General features: G+C 39.2%; 1 pseudogene; it reads right to left on the bottom strand.

The window, feature by feature from the left end:
- Nucleotides 1–654: 654 nt before the first annotated feature.
- Nucleotides 655–12,118, bottom strand: LOC149457894 (protein GVQW3-like; annotated as a pseudogene).
- Between the last annotated feature and the right edge of the window lie 7,499 nt (nucleotides 12,119–19,617).

Here is a 19,617-nt window from a genome sequence, read left to right on the forward strand (position 1 = left end):
TGATAATAATAGCACAAGAGAAATCCTTGCAGATAGGAATGAGAGATAGTGAAAAGCGATGACATCTATGAACTTGATTCATCAAGCTGTAATTTCCCTTAAGACATGCTAAAATGACACACAATATTTTTAGAGGCCACGTTAGCATGATTTAGGCACACTTTGCTTTAAACGCTATTGCAGCTTGATTAATCAAAATCATGAAAGAAAGAATGAAAGTTCAAGAGACTGGAATGTAGTGAGGCGGGTGCAATGCTACATGGGCTTTGTGGGTCAGAACCAGAACTTTGAATATAGCTATTGTTTTCAGTAACCAATGCTTTAACTTATTTTCCCCTGTCTTTAACTAAAACAAGCTTATATTGAACTTGCTGTGCTTTATGTACAATATGGTGGGAAATCGTGTAGGTGTATAAAAAGTCATCACATTTTCTGCTCTGGGGAGAGAAGTTATAAAAATGAACAAAAACACAGTTCACTCCACAGGAGCCCAAGATCTTTCCCATCATTCCGGCCAGTATAATACATCTATGCACAGTAAAACATACTGCCATAAATTCATATGTGTTCTGTTGATACATATGTAAGTTGTGAAACGCCAGCATAGCAGGGGATGAAGCAGTTTTTATGGCTCTGTGGATTGCCCAGCTGGTTCTATAAATTGTTCACACCGGTTACTACAGCACCACCTATTGAGAGGGAAAACACAACTGTCTTAATAGAAAACCTTTAAATTCCTTTTTTCAGTTGTCACCAATAAGTTCCTTTATCCGGTGAGGGCTGTAGAATATATATGGTGTATTTGACCTCTTACCCCATGTAGACAGCCTCCATATTTAATGAACCGATTCAGCCCTTACCGGCAATACATTTTAGTTTACGCATTCCCTAATAATATTTCATATAATGACATTAATAAATTGGATGAAACATTGTCTGCCATAATTGTACACCACTCCAAAAAATTAAAGGAACACTTTGAAAAAACATCATATCTCAATGGGGAAAATATCATGCTGGATATCTATATTGATATGGACTGGGTAATGTGTTAGTAATGTAAGGCTGCCATTGTTTTATGGAAATGAAAATTATCAACCTACAGAGGACTGAATTTAAAGACACCCCGAAAATCAAAGTGAAAAAATTATGCAACAGGCTAGTCCATTTTGCTGAAATTTCATTGCAACAACTCAAAATTGTACTCAGTAGTTTGTATGGCCCCACGTGCTTGTATGCATAACCGACAATGTCGGGGCATGCTCCTAATGAGATGACAGATGGTGTCCTGCGTATATCCTCCCAGATCTGGGCATCACTGAGTTCCTTTACAGTCTGAGGTGCTACCTTATGGCGCTGGATGGACCGAAACATGATATCCCAGAGGTGTTCTATTGAATTTAGGTCAGGCAAGCGTGGGGACCATTCAATGTTATCAATTCCTTCATCCTCCAGGAACTGCCTGCATACTTTTACTACGTGAGGCCAGGCATTGTTGTGCACTAGGAGGAACCCAGAACTCACTGCACCAGTGTGTGATCTTACAATGGGTCCAAGGATTTCATCCCGATACCTAACGGCAGTCAGGGTGCCATTATCTTCCCTCATCCTGCAATGAAATTTCAGCAAAATGGACTAGCCTGCAGCATAATTTTTTCACTTTGATTTTCTTTTAATTTTTTCACTTTGGTGTCTTTTAATTCAGTCCTCTGTAGGTTGATAATGTTCATTTCCATCAAATGATGGGGCATCCTTACATTCCTAACACATTACCCAGTTTCATATCAGTATAGATATCCAGCATGATATATTTCCCCATTGAGATCTGATGTGTTTTCAAAGTGTTCCTTTAATTTTTTTGAGCAGTGTATTCTAAATCAAAGGACTGATAGTCAAAGAACAACTCCTTTAATTATACAAAAACATATATATATATAAAAACAAACCACACTCCATGAGTCTCGCCTGCTCCTCACAATGGGTGCCAGTCAATACCATATATTGTAAACATTTAAAATATAATCTTCTTAAATTGACCATAACTGCTCAGCATATTAGATTCAAATATCTTTGAGTCATCTTCAGAAATAGACATCTCCTGTACCACAAGTTTGTGCCACTCAGAAGAAAGTATGGTTGGTTAAAGCCCCATATGGAAAATAATAATGTGTAGTCCAGAGGAGGATATCATATACACAGTGTAGTTCACAGTAACCTCCCTCTTACACTGACATTCTAGCCATATTGATATCTCATTAAGGACAAACATTGAAAATATTAAAATGATCCCAGAGTGATTTCCAGACTTGATGTAATCCAGAGGAGGAAATAATAAAACTATACAAGTCCTTACCTCCCTCTAGCGCTTATTGATTGGGAGCGCCGTTTAGGGGAGGATTGGTTTAAAGAGTTGTGACCTCCCTCATACATCAGTATATGAACTACACTGTGTACAAGATATCCTCCTCTGGATGTATCTTCAATCATGTGAGTTTCATGTTAGTAATAGACTAGTAATTAGGGATGCATCGATACCCTTTTTTGATCCGTGAGTACGAGTACCGATACTTTTGGTCAAGTACTCGCCAATACCGAGTACCAATACTTTGCGGTGCGGCTTTTTGTAAGTGGGAGCTGTAGCTGTGGTGGTTCTCTGGGCTGTTTACATCCTGATACAAGATAGAGGTATACAGTCTGTTATTATTAGCTTGTTGTTTGATCTGAGTAGTTATACTTAGTATCTCATTTTTTGTATACCTTTCAGAGACCATTTGTGGAAACATTTTGTTGTCCCACACTTTGATATCTCATACAGGGGAAGCTTATCAGTAATTTAGTCCATTTATTGCCTTTATTGACTTATCCATCTGTATACCTTAAGTGGATTACTAATTTTATTCAAGACGGGTGTTTTTTAAAAATTTTGCCTCTCCTCACATGGATATCTCCCTTTGTTTAAGATGTCTGGGTTGATTTAAGTGCTTGATAGAGGGGTGTATAACCCTTTCCAATTCCCTATTCACTTCTATTAGACAATTTTATGTGAGTTCCTTTTTCCCTTTTTTTTCACATATATTATATAGAATGCCAACAAACTTAATGTATTCAATCTATGGTTTTTATGATCATGTTTAGCATTCCTTCACTCAGTTGGACCACTGAGGGGTCTGTTTGCATAGACGATGCCTGGATTAACCAGCAAGGGTCCTCTGAATTTCTGTTTTTATGAATGGCGATATGAGTCATTCTTCACATGGTGTGTGTCTTTATTTTTCCCTCCATTATTGAATTATTTTATTGTTTTCTAGAATACTTCTTATGGCATTTCACCTCTTTCCTCCTGAAGAAGATTCAAATGATAAATTCAATGAATTGAAACCCATTGGGGTTTTCTTCTTTGGTGATATATAGTCCAATCATCGCCATTTTTTTTTTTATGGCTCTGCAATTCTTGGATAAGCACTTTGTATGTTTATGCATTTGATCAGCACTATATATTTTCAGACTTGATGTAATCCAGAGGAGGAACTAATAAAACTATACAAGTCCTTACCTCCCTCTAGCGCTTATCGATTGGGAGCGCCTTCCAGGGGAGGATTGGTATAAAGAGTTGTGACATCAGTATGTGAACTACACTGTGTACAAGATATCCTCCTCTGGATGTATCTTCGAATATATGAATTTCATGTTAGTAATAGACTAATAATTAGGGATGCATCGATACCCTGCTTTGATCCGTGAGTACGAGTACCGATACTTTTGGTCAAGTACTCGCCGATACGGAGTACCAATACTTTGCAGTGCAGTTTGCGTCCATACAAAATGCATAGACATAAATTGCACTGCAAAAAATAGAATGTGATTTGAACAGGAATGCAATTCCTGTACAAATCACATGTGTTTTTCCCACTGCTTCTGTGTGAACCCAGACTTGTCATAGCCTGAGTTCACACAGGAATGATGCAGGGAGTTTTCCTGCAGAGGAGAGTGGGAGAGAAGGGCATGTGGGGATGTATACCTTGGTGGCAGATGGAGATAGCTGCTCTGTATTTAAAATCCCTGCCGCTTACCCTCCTCTCCTTGCAGGGATGACAGTTTGGCTAGAGAGCTTCTGATTGGTTAGCACCATCCATTTGACAATGCTGGCCAATCAAAAGCCCCCTAGCCCGAACTTTCATCCCTGCAAGGAGAGGAGAGAAAGCAGCGGGGATTTAAAATCCCAGCCGCTTTCTCTCCTCTCCTTTCCTACTGCTGAGAATACAGAGCATCTGCCTCCATGGTATTCATCCCCACACACCCACTCTCTGCTCAGAATGGGATTGGTGCAGGGAGGTTTCACACACCACTCCTGAGTTCTCAAAGGAGCAGTGAGGAAACTGCATGCGATTTGGACAGGAATTGCTTTCCTGTTCAAATCACATGCTATTCCTTGCGGTGCAATTTGAATTTTGTACTGATGAAAATTGTACCCCAAAGTATCAGTTTCTGGTATCAGGAGCATTTTCACAAATAGGAGTGAAAATACTCAGTATAGGTATCAGTTCATCCCTACTAGTACTGTAATTACATTTTTATATATTACATAACGTTGCTGCCATCATTTGCTATAAAAGAATTTAGTGGTCCAGTACATGTTGATGCTCTTGCAGATCCAAAATTTGCATATGTAATAATGATGATAAGTTACCTATAATTGTATGTAACATATTCAGTGGATCCCCATAATGGAGGCTTTCATGTTGAGAAAACTTATTTTTTAGCTGATAAAATCTGAAGAATATATTTTAAAAATATATATTGTATACTAGAATATATATTGTATATTGGAATGTTTGGCCTTGGTACAGACACACAAGGTGACACACATAGGCTGAAATGCCAATTAGAGGTTAATGTTCCACATCTGTGGCTTTTTAAATTGCAATTAGTGTCAGTGTATAAATAGTCAATGAGTTTGTTAGCTCTTACATGGAAGCACTAACTAGGCTAGATACTGAGCCATGGGGATCAGAAAAGAGCTGTCAGAAGTCCTGCGTAACAAGGTAATGGAACTTTATAAAGATGGAAAAGGACATAAAAAGATGTCCAAAGCCTTGAATATGCCAATCAGTACTTTTAAATCACCTATTCAGAAGCGGAAAGTTCGGGGATCTCTTGATACCAAGCCAAGGTCAGGTAGACCAAGAAAGATTGCAGCCATAATGACAGAAGAATTGTCTGGGATTCAAAGAAAAACCCACAGGCAACCTCAAAAGAAAAACTGCTCGGGTCCCACGCCAGCGCTCCAGGACCCTCCCTCCTGTCATGTGTCCCCACAGCAAGCAGCTTACTACGGGGGCACCCGAGCATGCGTGCTCCAAGCCACTACTCTGTGTGTCCATTCACACACGGAGCCATTATGTACTAATGATGTTTACTGTTCGAAATGTGATTTTTGACATGTATAAGTTTTTAGGGTACTATGGAGTTTCTTTCAAAAAACTTTTTTTTAAAAAGTCTGAAAGCAAATATTTTCTGCTGTGATCTAAAAAAACATAATGCTCTCTGTAGCCCACAATAAAGATTTTACATAAATACTAATAAGTTATAAAACATCAGTTTAAAAACAATATATACAAAAATGTAAAATAAAATGGAACCAAAACCATAATATTTTCTCTTTAGGCAATGAGGAGTAGTACTGGATACTAGCGATTTGTTCTTCACTAAGTCCTCTATTTCATTTCCATGCCTAAATTTTACATTTGTCTCTGGCAATTTGATTGTTTTTGTAGCTGTTATTTTCAGTGCATACACAATAGCTGTCCAAGGAATGATAAATCTCTTACTCAGCTATGCGATTGAATTAGTCAGGTATCATGTGCAATTATATTTTAGATTTATTTTAATTAAACCAGCAGATAAAGTACATATTGGAACACACATCCCCTTCATCAGGTGCAGGATACAAAAGGGACGTGTGCAATTAAATGTCAGAACTAGCAGAGGGATTTCTTTTCTTCTTCATTGAAATCTGTTTTGTTCACAGTACATATTGCATCAAGTGCTACAATTAGAGCTTGTAATGAAGCATTCAGTTTTCTGTCTCAAATTGAGCAAGAGGGAACAGAGGTACTAAGAGTCTTGTGTTTAATTACAAAACCATTGAACTCTGTAGTTATCAATTGGTGTGGATTCACTTTATAGCCATTTCCTGAAACACAGGAAAATGCAGTTTCAATAACCCGTCGCGGCTCTCTGGGGCTTCTGGCCAGGTCAAGTTGCTGTTAACAAAACAGAATATTATATATTCAGAATAGTGTTTGTTATTCATTTTACCAATGGTAGTATGTTTATTTTGTCAAATATGGAGATGGAATGATCAATGATTTAGGTTCTAACTTAATTTACATTCTGTTAGATTTTTTTTAACATTAGAGGATAGTGAAAAATGTTGTGTTCAGAGAGCATGGCTACGCTGGACATGTGAATGGAGATGCCTCAAAGACATACAGTGGACCATTATGAACCTATCCTTCCCACAGTGGTTATTTTTCAACCTGCCTAACACTTGGGGCAACATATCCCAGACACAATGCTCCTGTTGTGGTTCTAATCTGCTCGCATCATGACCTGTAAAAGATGAGAGGAGATGGCAGCTGTGGCAGTGGGGCAGGAAGATGGTGCTTCTTCAGGAACATGGCCATAGTAGGCCAGAATATTCCAAGTGAAAGAAGTGGTATCTTGGCTTGAGAGTTTCACACATATGTTTGCAAGTGACATACCCTGCCAGGTTGTACTAACTGCCTCCTAAGAAACCAGCTCGAGCAACTACAAGGGGATGCAGTGGGTACCCTTCCCTAAAGCCGCAGCAACAGTGTTCTCCTTACACAGGCTAATGCTGATCCTCCAAGCTCTGATGCTGGGCCCATATTGAAAGATATACTTTCTGCCATTACGAAATGCAAAACATCTGTGAATCAGCTCAGATTAAATTAGGGAAATAGATGAGGCAGTGGCATTCTTAAGATATCTCAAAAGATCCAGGAGATCACAGTAGGGCAGAGTGGAGGACAGGCTGGAACTTGTGGTGCAGGATGCAGCCTCCACTCTACAGCTTGCCAAAGCTACTTCCCCTTCAGAAAGAAGATCTTGAAAGCTGAATGAGGTGCAATAATATTCATATCGTTAGTATGCCGAAGCAGGTGGAAGGGGCAACAACCCTTTGGAGTTTATGGAGCACAGGCTCTTAACCGCATTTGGGAAGGATGTCTTCACATAACTTTTCCCCAGTGGAAAGCGTGCATAGAACCCAAAAGAGACCTCTGCTTCTTGGTAACCTGCCATGATCAATTATTGCAAAGATGTTAAACTACAAAGATAAAAGTCTCATTGCACATTCTGCTAAAGGAGTACAATGAGTATGAAGGTGCAAAAATGTATTTTCTACCAAATTGCAATGGAGCCAAGCAAAATTTGAGAGATGTCATCAAATGTTCACAACGTCTCAGGTTGCAATATACAATGTTATATCTGACCAAACTGAGAGTCACTGCTGAGGGGATGACAACTCTCTTTGACAGGGCAACAGTGGCAGCCTGGCTTAATGGACTGTTCAGTATGACAACTAAGTTTATCCTACAGAAAGTGTGTTACCACACAGTTGCTCCTTTCCAGCATGAAAAATATTGTGTTCTTGTAACTGTATAGGGTTATTACCTTTAATAGTAGTATTTAATATAGGAATACCATATTTACTTACTTTTTTACATTCTTCTTCACATTTTCACGTGGACCAAGCTGTCCAAAAAATTATTTTTTTTAAAAACTAAGCGTGCTCTGTTCTAAAAAAATGTAAATTACTGCACATCCAACATGAATAAACTAAATTTAATTACAGGATAAAATAATGGCATGATTAAAGAGGATGACACATTAGGACATCATCTCCAGTCTAAACAAATATGACAGACAACAAGAATTAACAGTGAATATCTTCAAATCTTAGAATACCCAAAAATGCTTCAGATGTTTCATGTGTGGTATGTTTTATATGTTATTATGATGCTGAACAAGCAAACATCAAAGGATGACTGGTAAAGTCTACATCCTGCTCACTCTGCTTTGAATTTGGTCCACTTGAGTCTCCCAGCAGTGCCAAGAATGAGGGAGATGGAACTTGTGTAGGGCCTGGGCTTTCATCCAAATCATCTGTTGACTAAACAAAGAAGCTTGAATTCTCAGCAGGTCAACACAATAGCAACTTAGCTTATGTAGGTTCAGAAACTGTTCAGAAAACACTTCCGAATTTCATTCAATACATAGAACACCTGTAACACACCCACACTGTAATCACTTGCTCTCCAGGAAACATTAATGACATTGTATTGTGCATTGTGTTATGACTGCTTAATGGCTCCACAGAGGAGGGCTGACAACAAGCCAACTTCCAACCTACAATATCTCAAATACACACATAAAATCAGGTAGGTCAAAACCCATAGTGTTTATTATTCCTATAAAAACAGATTGCTTCAGCACTCCTTTTAACACATTTGGCTATGAAATGTATTTTCATGTCTTCTTCCTTCCTTTAAAAGCTGTTTTTGCATGAATGTGATAACCAACAGCCCAATTGCAAACATGATCTGGGTCATGTACTGCTATTTCATATGTACCTTGTTGGACTGAAGTCCAACCAGGAAAATACACAAGTCCATGCTCTGCCAGACTTAAACAGCAGGTGATACTACAACTGAATGATGAAAGTTTAGCTAAACATCCTGAGAAAAGCTGGGAGCTATGGAAGGTGGGATATGATATTATTTTAAAAATAGGGAATTTTCCCCCTTTAACATAAAGTGTATGTCATTCCAAATACAGTAGGTATAGAAAAGAATCACCCTCCTTTAAAATAATCACATTTTGTTGCTTTGCAGCCTGAAATTAAGACAAACACAGTTTTTGTTTTATCCAACTGTATTTACTCAATTACAACATATAACATTCAAGTGAAAGATATAACACCAACATGTCAGAAACATAAGTGCAAAATTCAAAATCAGAATCACCGAGTGGGAAAAAGGATCACCCACTTGTGTCAGTATTTTGTTGAACTACCTTTTGCTTTAATTCCAGCCTTTAGTCTGTTGGGATATGTCTCTACTAACTTTGCACATCTGGACTGTGCAATATTTGCCCACTCTTCTTTGCAGAACTGGTCAAGTTCAGGTAAATTCGATGGTGACTGTTTGTGGACTGCAGTCTTCAAGTCATTCTACACATTTTCAATGCGGTTTACATCTTGGCTCTGACTGGGCCATGCAACAACATTCACCTTTTTTTCCTTCAACCAGTTTGGTCATTTTTGCTGTGTGCTTTGGGTCATTGTCATGATGAAAGGTAAGCCTTCTTCCCATTGATAATTTTCTGGCAGAGGGCGGCAGATTTTCCTCCAGAATGTCATGGTATTTTGCCCCATCCATTCTTCCCTCTATCCTGACAAGTGCTCCTGTCCCGGCTGCAGCAAAACACCCCCATAACAGGATATCACCATCTCCATGCTTTACTGTAGGACTGGTGTTATTTGGATGGCATGCTGTATTCGATTTCTGCCAGACATATCGTTTAGTGCTGAGACCAGATCATTCAATTTTAGTCTCCTTTGACCATAACACCTTTTTCCATGTGGCCTCAGAATTTTTAAGATGCGTTTTGGCAAAGTTCAGTCATGATTGCATGTGGCCTTTCTTCAGGAGTAGCTTTTTTCTTGCAATCCTCCAATACAAGCCACATTTGTGGAGAATTTGTGATATTGTCATTGTCAAAGGCAAACAATGACCACTCTTTGTAGTAAATTCCCACAACTGCTTCACAGTTGCTGTAGGCTTCTCTGTAGCCTCTTTGACCAGCTTCCTCCTGGCTTTTTCATCCAGTTTGGAGCAACATCCTGATCCAGGGAGGGTCTGTGTTGTATCAAACACCTTCCAATTGTTAATAACAGATGTCACTGTGCTTCTAGGAATTAATAAAGCCTTTGAAATTTTTTTGTATCCATTTCTTGACTTGTGCCTGTCCACAACTTTATTGCAGAGATCTTTTGACAGTGAGTTGCCACCCATATATGATTTTTGGCTTCACTATCAGGGACTGAAATACTCCAGGAAAGCTCTTTTCATGCTGAGCTAATCAAATTGACCACAGCTGATCACAGTTGAAAGTCAAATGGCTTTGTGTTTCAATGACAAGGTGATTAGCTACACCTGATTGAGTGTACAAGTCATTTTTAGTGATTCTGTTTTTGAAATTTTTTTTATTTTTTTTTCTGACATGTTGGTGTTATATCTTTCACTTGGATATTATAAGCTGCACTAAGTAAATACAGCTGAATAAAACAAAAACTATGTCTGTCTTCTTTTCAGGTTGGAAAGCAACAAATTGTGATTATTTTAAAGGGGGGTGATGCTTTTCTATACCCACTGTATATATACGAGGTGTGACAATTTAATTCTCAGAATTGATCAATAATAACCCTATCTAACAGCTCTGCATTCTTCAAAAGATTGGATGAATTTTGAAGACAACGTTCTTTCTGATCTTCTGTCAAGAATCGAGGCACCACCTTTGCAGAGATCTTTCTCATTACCAAATTCTCTATTAGATTCTGCCACACTGTTTCCCTGTTCATGTTCAATTCTTCTGCCATCATTTACACACTCAATCTTTGATCTAAGCATATGAGGGTTCACACTCTTTCCACATTTGCATTCATTCTTTGCGTTTTTGGCTGCCCACATCTTACATCATTGTGGACATCTTCCTGCCCCTCCTTAACCACTAGCCTACAGGGCACTTATACCCCCTTCCTGCCCAGGCCAATTTCCAGCTTTCAACACTGTCACAATTCATATGGGCAACAATGTACCCATATGAAATTTTTATCATTTTTTTGTGACAGATAGAGCTTTATTTTGGTGGTATTTAATCACCTCTGGGTTTTTTATTTTTTCTTAAACAAACCAAAAACCACTGAAAATTTTTTTGAAAAGTTTTTTCTTAGTTTTTGTTATACAAGTTTGTAAATAAGTGATTTTTCTCCTTCACTGATGTGCGCTAATGAGGCTGTAGTGGTGGGCACTGATAGGCTGCACTGATGGACACTGATTGGTGGCACTGATGGGCACTGATGAGGAGGCACTGGTAGGTGGCACTGATGGACATTGACAGGCATCACTGATGGGCACTGAAAGGCAGCACTCATATATGGCACTGATAGCCAGCACTGATAGGCGGCACTGACTGGCACTGATAAGCGGCACTGACTGGCACTGTTAGGTGGCACTGACTGGCACTGTTAGGCGGCACTGATAGGCAGCACTGATGGTCACTGATGCACACTGATAGGCGGCACTGACTGGCACTGATGGTTGACACTGAAAGGCAGCTCAGATGGGCACTGATATGTGGCATTGATGTGCACTGGTAGGCACTGAAATGTGGCACTGATGTGTCACTGATGGGCACTGGCAGGTGGCATGGATGAGCACTGACAGCTGGCACTGATGGACACTGACAGGTGGCACTGCTGGGGCTACACAGATCATCAGGGCACACTGATCATCAGTGCTATGATGATCTGTGTAGATGTCCCCTCCAAGGAATGCCGATTACCGGCTCTGCTCTGCTCTCGAGCTGTCAGCGTGACAGCTCATTAGGAGAGAAATGCCGATAACTGATAACTGGCATTTCCCTGTTTACATGTGATCAGCTATGATTGGACACAGCTGATCACATGACCGAGCCGACATCTTTGGCTCTTTCTGTTGATCGGTGATCTGCTGTGTCCGAGGGACACAGCACACCGCCAATCGACTCGCTGCGCCCTCCCGGAGCCCCGCATGCGAGGCTAGAATGGGAGGACGTCATATGACGTCGTCCCAGAACGAGAGAATTACCTTGTGCCCATCATTGTACTATATGGCAGGAAGCAGTTAAATCACCTATGCCATTCAATAACACTTGATTTCTTCTTGGAATGTTCACTACAAGCCTACTGTAACAGAGCTAAAGTTTCACTCGCACTTTTGCCAATTTTCATACAAAACTTGATGTTAATCTGCTCCAGATTTCTGTCACTCATTTTCCGTCAACAGCACAACGCACACACTTGGTGTGCCCGCTCCCACTTCTGCTCGGATCACCTAGGCGATGTGAGTGCAAGTTCTCTTTACCTGTCCGCAGTCCTCTGGGGCACATTACTCATGTATGTGCAGTGGGCAGTTGGCTGCGAAGCTGCAAGCAGTCACAACCAACTGCCCACAGTTAAGATGCTGGTGCTGGGGACTAAAGACTGAAGGATTGGTGAATAAACCAATCCAGGTGAGGACAGCGCTAGGACAGGTGAGTGTCTGCTGACTTTTAATTTTTACACAGGTGACTATAGAACCAGTTTAATCTGTAGCTCTGTAATTTTCTGTAATATTCGATGCAATATGACAACCTGGAGGTGTACAGAATGTCTCCAAAAAATTTAATTTCCTGCTTGTGTGTTTGGTTCATTGATTTTCCCAGAAGTCTACATTAAGATGGAAGTCAAATTTTTGGCACCTTCTGTAATAGAAATGTACAGCAAGTTTTGGTGAGATACTCTTCAAGGATTAATCATGTCTAAAGAGATGCAGACACTGCTGTTTTCCCCATTAGAGCACAGGAAAGGTATCAGCTGATTATAATGAACCAGTCACATCCATTCAAAGTGAGTTTGTGATCAGTCTGGTGAAACAAAAAGCTATTACTTCAGAGCAACAAAAGGTAGGAATCTGTCACAAAGTTTGTAAAATACCTGCAATGTACATATATTTTACTTGTAAGGTTGTTTTACTGACACCATATGTAGATGAAAGTTCATCCCTTTGATCTGCAAAATAATGAAAGAGAGCATTTTACAATACCGGCGGGCAGCTGGACACTCTTCCCCAAATTTCACCAGGTACTTTTCAGTGAGCTCTCCAGACAAAAGAAAAATCCCAGACCTGACTTTGGGAATAGGCTCCATAAGCTACAGCTGGATCCTCAATGGCCTTTAATCATCATTTCCAGCAGCCTGCTCTTGGCCTCAGACTATTTATGGGCTCTCCAGCCACCTACTGGACAAACGTCCCCAGGTATTGCCTGGATCCCCATAAATATTCAAGCTGCCTTTCTGTCTTTCCTCCCACTGTCATTCTAGAACCCTCTAGAATGCAGGGGGAAATAATCAAACTAGCAGCCTTGTAAACACTAAGCAGACTAAAGTAATCGACCACTATTCCAATGACTAGAGAAGAGCTAAACTAAATGTATCTGGCATCCTAAAGTTTAACTACACATAGTTACATAGTTAGTTTAGTTTAGTTTAAAAAAAAAAAAAAGTCAATTTAGTTCAACCAATGAAATAAGTCAATCAATCAATAGATTATACAATCTTACATATAAAATCCTATACCCACAGTTGATCCAGAGGAAGGCTGAAAAAGCCCATCCAATTTTCATCCAAATTCCTTTCTGTTTCCCCCGGAGGCTATCAGGTATTCCCTAGATCAACTTTACCTATAAAAATTAGCATCCAGTTACATTATGTACATTTATGAAAGATATCATGCCTTTTGTTAAAGCAAACTACTGAGCTGGCCAGAACCAGCTCTTGAAGGAGTCTGTTCCACATTTCCACAGCTCTTACAGCGAAAAAGCCTTTCTGTATTTGGAGATCAGTCTATTTTCCTCCAGACATAAAGAGTACCCCCTTGTCCTCTGTGAAGACCTTGAAGTGAAGAACTCTTTACCGAGTTCACTATATGGACCACCTATGTATTTAAACATGTGGATCATATCCTCCCTTTATTTCCTCTTCTCAAAAGACAATTAATTCAGTTTCTCTAATCTTTCCTCATCACTGAGCTCCTCCATACCTCTTATCAGTTTGGTTGCCCTTCTCTGTACTTTCTCCAATTCCCCAATGTTCTTTTGTGATTTGGTGCCCAAAACTGAACTGCATATTCCAAATGAGGTATTACTAATGATTTGTACAGGGGTACCTCTCTTAATATAAACAAGGCTCGCTTTGGAATCCGCAGCTTGGCATTGCATGCTATTATTAAGAGTATGATCTACCAGATCCTTCTCCACCATTGATTCCCCCAGTTGTACCCCCCCTAGTATGTATGATGAATGCATATTCTTAGCCCCCAAGTGCATAACTTTGCATTTGGCAACATTAAACCTCATTTGCCATATAGTTGCCCAATTAAACAGTCCATTGAGGTTGGCTCGTAAATTGGAGACGTCCTGTAAGGACTTTATTCTACTGCATAGCTTGGTGTCATCTGCAAAGACTGAAATGGCATTTATAGACCCAGACCCTATATCATCAGTAAATATATTAAAAAGTAAGGGTCCCAACACTGAACCTTGGGGTACACCACTGACAACTCTAGACCATTCAAAGTATGAATCATTAACCACTACTCTCTGAATATGATCTTTTAGCCAGTTTTCTATCCATTTACATACAGATTTTTCCAAGCCCGTAGACTTTACCTTACACATTAGCCGTGTGTGGGGCACTGTGTCAAATGCTTTTGCAAAATCCAAGTATACCGTGTCCACCGCCACCACTCTATCCAATGTTTTGCTCACCTCCTCATAAAGAGAAAGCAGATCTGTTTGAAAACTTTTGTCTGTTGCTTAAAATTTTGTTTTCCAGAGAAAGAACTCATCTATGTGGTCTTTAAAGGATAAGTTCACCTTTTAAGTAAAAAATAATAGATGCACATTTTTTTTGCAGTTAAAAAAATGTGCATTTATTATTTGTGTCTGGAGGAGCCTGTAAAGCATTGCACCAGTGATCAACAGATCGCTGGTGCCATGCAGGTCTTATGCAGATGTCAGTATATCTGTTTGCCCGTACAAGATGTACAAGCAGGCAGATATACTGATAGGGAGAATGAATGAACTACCACAGTGCTCCAGAGCGCTGTCGTAGTTCATTGAGGATTGTAAGTTGACAGCCGCTAAGGCTGTGGGGACTTGTAGTCTCTCATTCACAAAGGACTGTGAATGAGTGATGTGGCCATATTCTTTTTTTTAATTTGACAGCTAGCAGAGGAGGGAAGATCCCCCCACTAGCTATCAAAGCGTGGAGCAGGGCCGGTATAATTGTAACGTTACATGTTACACCCAGAATATGGGTGTAACATGTAACATGTTATGAAAGGTGAAACTTATCCTTTAATTAAACTTTCCAGTATCTTCCCAATTAGAAGTTAAACTAACAGGTCTATAATTACTTGGTAAAGACTTTGACCCCTTTTTAAATATAGGCACCACATTGGCCTTATGCCAATCCAGTGGTACTATGGCAGCCATTAAAGAGTCCTTAAAAATTAGAAAAAATGGCTTTGAAATTACACATAATAATGGCTGTATGTGGCTGCATATAAACCTACAAATGTATAAAGCCACATGCTGTGGATGCAGACAGTTTTATGCCTATATGCATGTGCATGCATAAGGCCTAAAGGGAACACAGACAGTAACCCAACTCCTCTGCATCCAAAACAAAAGATTCATTTTTGATTAGAGATAAGCACTAAAGAAGTGTTCGCTCCAGATCCACACACTACAATAGTTGTGGGCTCTTTACCATTTTTTATTGTATTAAAATGTCATAAAATTGCATTTCATTAATTTCTATGCACCCAGATTAGCTGCAGTGCAGTCCACTTACTGGCAGTGGCAAAAGGTGAGATGCAGTGCATAGTGTAAAAATGTAACATGTCTGCCTTTTTATGCAGTGCTATGCAACTTACCTCCAGGCAGCATAGTGTGTGAACAAGGCACATTGAAAACAATTGTTTTCTATGTGCCCTGGTGTTGAGCCTTTACAAACAACAATAGTAAGAGCCAAGGACTTTTTTGAGGAGCATTTAGATACAAGGGAAACACTGCATGTATAAAATCCATGATTTGTTTTTATAACATTCAATAAGAACCAAAACAACAAAAGAGACAATAAAATACCGAATTTAGGGTTTAATAAATTATTTAAATCTAATATAGTCTACATGAAGACTCAACACATTTCGATAAATCTTCTGGTGTTGAGCCTATGCAGATCAATGCAGCTCAGCTGAAGTGGTGTCAGTGAACCCTAATATATTTGAAATTTAATTTCATATATTATTAAAAAAAAAAATGTGAAAGTGAAATCTAACATTTTAAGTTCTCCTTTGTTTGTATTTTAAATATGCAACATTTTTTCAGAAGATTTGGAACTGCCATATAATAATTATTTGTCAAAGTAAATTTGACAAAAGTAAAAACAGAACATTTACCATTGTACGACAGATTACATATGGCAAAGTGCATAATTTATCACCCACAATTCACTGCTACCAATGTTTAGATCTGTCCATATGAAAGACATTACTCTCCCACATAAAGGCACTATAATTAAACATCTTGCCATAAAGTCACCATTCACTACACCAACATAAATTTCGGTGTAACAGCAGCACTATGAAAATACTCCTTTATTTCACACGTTTAGCAACGGCTATAACACTTCATAATTTAAAAAGAACATATTAGTTTTACAAATGTAATCTTAAAATCCCAATGCTAATATCAAAATAGGGAAAGGGCTACAAACACAGAACCACAGACTCTGTTAAAACAAGACAAGTGCATAACGTTCCACATATCTGGAAAATAGAGTACGTATTAAAACTATATTAGTGTCGTGAAAAAGTAGGTGTGAACATTTACATAAGTATTCATGTATAGCCAGTAAAGTAGAGAGCAGTTTATGATTTTTCATGGTATTAAGTAGATATAGGAAAACTAATAGATGACACTGCCCTTTGATGGACCATTATGCCTTTCTTTGACCCTATTAGGCTACAAATAATTCTAGGGGAAGGTCTTTGTAATAGAAGACTTATCTTCTCCTCCTCGGTGGCTTGTGTCTCCTACACGTTCTTCAGTGCAACGCAAACCCCCCCCCCTTCAATAGTTTCAGCATTTAGCACTTCCAGGAATGTTAGATGTCTGTATCACCCAACATATGCCTCAATTTCATCCTCCTCTCCTTACCCCACTGCTGTTTCCTGTAGTAGCGTAGGGGTTGGAGGATGGAGTGACCGAGCAGCAAAGAAGCAGGGGAGTGCAGTGAAGATTTATAAGTATTACTTTGTATTGAATGGATAGACTCTTTAAAAAGTTTTTTTTTTTATTTTGGATAGAGTGAGGAAGCGTAAGAACATTACTCTATTGGAGTGTCTTCCCTACCCACCTTATATTTACCTCAGTATTTGGAACCAGCACTGTGCCCACCTGCTGTGGCACTCTTCTCCTCTTTCCTCACAGGACATGGAGGCAGCACTGTGAGAAGGGAGCTGGGGTGAGGCAGGGCTGAGCTGCACTGTCTATGGGAGCAAGCCCGCAGGTGTGCCACCATGGGAGATGGCTACCTATGGGGACACACAGAGAAGAGCAGGAGTCCAGAGCCAATAGGTTAGGGTAGGTTGTGGTCAAAAAGGAAGTGTGTTATCCAGACAAGAAGTCAGAACAAGAGAAATTATAGTCAAGGCAAGGCTAGGCAAAACACAGAACAGGAGCTAGGTAACTGAAAGCCTGATCTTGTGGTGCTCAAATAGATCACAGCCAACCAGAACGGAGAGAAGGAGCATGCATTGAGGACACCTCCTGCCACTGGAGTGAGAGTGGGGGGGTTTTACTGCCAACGGTCAGACCGGGGAAGGAAGTGCTGCAACAGGAGCATGTTCCACTCTTCTAACAAAGGGGTTGATTTATTAAAACTAGAAAGGGCAAAATCTGGTGCAGCTGTGCATGGTAGCCAATCAGCTTCTAACCTCTAACTAGCTTGTTCAATTAAGCTTTGACAATAAAACTTGGAAGCTGATTGGTTCCTATGCAGACCTGCATCAAATTTTGCACTCTTCAGTTTTAGTAAATCAACCCCAAAAGGTCTACCAGTAAGATCTGACTGAATAAAAGCAATGCATTTTCTATGTGGCTAAAATTTAATTTCAGCAAAGGCGAAATATGTGTTCACTGAAAATGCATTGAAATGCATTAGAGTTTTCTATAAATGCTGATATGTTATACTTTTTTAAATTTTATCTTGTGATCTTTGAACATGTATTTAAAAAACAACCACTAAGCCTAGTGCAGTTTTCCTGGTTACTACATTAGGTGTTAGATTAAGTCTAAATTCCACATACGTTAATTTAATGGCTGAACACAAAGAACCACAAATTACCCACACATTCGTTGTCAAACAAACCACAGCTTATGCGGAAAAAAGTTAAATACGTGTAAATCTTTTCTTGTAACAAACAAGAAGAAAAAGATCACTGGATATTTTCTTACAGCCAGAAAAACCACCAAGATAAGTTTAAAAGGTTGTTCGTATTATTTATGAACAACAAACTTTAACTACCATAACAAAATTTGAGTCATTGTGGCCGTCCTAATATATGCCGATCGTATTTCAAGGGCAACTGCGTATTCCTGCAGACATTGGACTTAGCTGTACGCAGCAATTTAGTCGCCACCCACTTGCAAACATATTCTGCAAAACTTCTTATCAGGGTTTGCACAGTAGGGTGAAGGTGCTTAAAATGGAAATGATGGCTGTTATTGTACTCCATTTAAACTGTGGTTTTCCCAAAGGTGTCGTTATTTGTAATGTCAACAAACTTGTAGCTTTCCGGAAAGGCAAGTCAAAGCACAAAGGAAAAATCTTCCCTGACAAAGACCACACAGCAACTTTTTCAAGAACCAGCTACAGTATGTTTAAATTTTTTTCTACATATATGACATATGTAATATAAAATATTTGTTTTATACATATGCATACGTGGGCGCACTCTTCCTGCACAAAAGTGTATCGCCTCTGATGTGGAATGCTTTTAAAAGTGAACTTTGTGTTCTACATAACAGTAGCATTATGTTTTATTATTTATGCTAGAATAATGCTTACAATAAAACTTCTTTAAGTGATCCTGTACCCATGTCAGCCAATGTCATCTAGTATAAGAGTGCTGATATTCAAAAGTAAACCTTGAGTGAATAACATTTAGTTTTCCCAAGGACTGTGTATCATAAACAGCTGTCTTTTTTTTTTTTTTATAAAATACTTGTCTTAAAACTGAAGTTTAGTTAAAAAAAATTCCCTACAGCTTTAGTCACATCACTTACCTCTAATGAAGTATGTTCCATGTTGTGCAGGCAGATGAAATCTAGAGAAATCTTCACTGCAGAGATGACGGTCCTCTTCCTGCCTCTGAACTTTTGGTGCTGCAGTTGTTAACAGTTTCAATTTTTCAGGTAGAATAGCAGTACAGAGAAATGCTAAGACAAAATGAACAGCAGGCACCACCATCTGAGTGTAGATTTATTAACAACAAAGTAAAGTGGTTAAAATTTTAACCCCATTTTAAAAGACAATAAAGGTGTGTCATATCCTTCTGTGACATCTGCAGAGCTCGGCATGGTTGTGTCCAGGTGGAGCAGAGTGGCTTGGGCATCTAAGCATCTATGCAGAGCACATCGTGGATGCGTTGATGTAGAAAACAA

The sequence above is a fragment of the Staurois parvus genome, unplaced genomic scaffold (genome assembly GCF_062004578.1).
Source record: "Staurois parvus isolate SC_StPar_1 unplaced genomic scaffold, SC_StPar_1.0 ptg000299l, whole genome shotgun sequence".
NCBI lineage: Eukaryota > Metazoa > Chordata > Amphibia > Anura > Ranidae > Staurois > Staurois parvus.